Here is a 1,473-nt window from a genome sequence, read left to right on the forward strand (position 1 = left end):
GCAGGAATAAAGCAAGACTGGCAGAGGAGGGATAAATTAATGACTACAACTGTGATTCACTGCATGTATGCACACACACACACACACACACACACACACACACACACACACACACACACACACACACACACACACACACACACACACACACACACACACACACACCGAGTTTGGAGCATGCAGGCTTAAAGGTTCTCCGTCTCAGCTCCACGTCAGCTGTCTGCTGTATGAAAGACTTGGATGTATTTTTTTTTTTATCACCTCCAGATCAATCAGAGTGAACACCATGAGGAGCAACAGCGCCTCCTGATGGCCAGAAGAGTTTTATGGCTTATGCATGCCAGTGTGGAACCAGAGAGCTCTGGGACCTTCCCGATGGAGGATCTGCTACACCTCTGATGTGATCGTTCCTCATTAGAGCTGGGATTTGCACTTTAATAAATGAGTGTAAACCTGACTAAAACTCTTTATTCGTTTCAGAAATACAGGGAGGCACAGGGACATGGGGAATTTTGGAACTGGGAGTTGGTGATCCTGTGATGATTGGAACCAGTGTGAGATAATTTTGAACCCATTGCCATCAGGTACAATGGAGTGGTGGAGTGGTGCACAACGAGCGTTAACTGTTTATAAGATTGGTGATAATGTGAGAGAAAGAGAATTTTAGAGACGTTGCCAGTTAGGATGTCATGATCGTGTCCCGATTACAACATAGATGCATCATTTCAAAGAATCAGCTCAACACAGCGATGAAGCGTGCTGTGTAACGGAGCACCGATGGCTTCTCACGATGGCAGCTCCAAGAGCTGAACCCACATCTTCCAAACACGATCATCATGTCCTTACTGGCAACGATGCTGAAAACCCCTTCACTCACACTGTCACCATTCTTATAAACAGTGAGTGCTCGTTTCGCTCTACATTACTGCTCCATTATAACACTATGGGGTTCGAGATGAGCTCGCACTGGTTCCAAACATTTACCGACATCCCAGAGTCGCCAACTCCTAGGTACACAATTTCCCCTTTTCCTGCACATCAATTGCTCTCCTCATCAACAGGGGGCGAGCTCACCAGCATTCCTGTTCCTGTTTCGAGGTCTTGGACTATACAGTGGTAAAGGTAAAACAGGTTCATTTTAGTGACTTCTTTTTATTTTATCTCGTTTATCAAAATGAACTAATCCGTTTTTGAATCATTAAATTCATGTTGTTCTTTAAATCAGAAATAAAATAAAATCTCAACATGTCAACATACACCAACTTTCACTACAGTTCAATCATTTATGCGTGTATTAGTGGTATAACGGCCCACATATTTGTACAGAATTTTTTCAGTACAGGGCTTTGGGTTGGAATGCAAACCTTTTCTACGGACTATTAAAATCAGAGTTTCCTGAGAAACGTATTAAGTGACGGACCGCAAGTTTGTTTAGTCTCCGCCTTTATGCATTTTTTTTTTAATTCTTTTAAA

General features: G+C 42.8%; 1 long non-coding RNA gene across 1 annotated transcript in view; it reads left to right on the forward strand.

Annotated features, from left to right (window-relative positions):
• Positions 1–910, forward strand: part of LOC310731503 — an 11,228-nt gene extending 10,318 nt beyond the window's left edge. The window contains exons 2-3 of the long non-coding RNA XR_014535236.1: positions 1–65; positions 268–910. The exon at positions 1–65 is cut by the window's left edge and continues 54 nt beyond it. This is a non-coding gene — a long non-coding RNA (uncharacterized lncRNA). The remainder of the gene's footprint in view (positions 66–267) is intronic.
• Positions 911–1,473: the final 563 nt, after the last annotated feature.

The sequence above is a fragment of the Silurus aristotelis genome, assembly GCF_946808225.1.
Source record: "Silurus aristotelis genome assembly, chromosome: 9".
NCBI lineage: Eukaryota > Metazoa > Chordata > Actinopteri > Siluriformes > Siluridae > Silurus > Silurus aristotelis.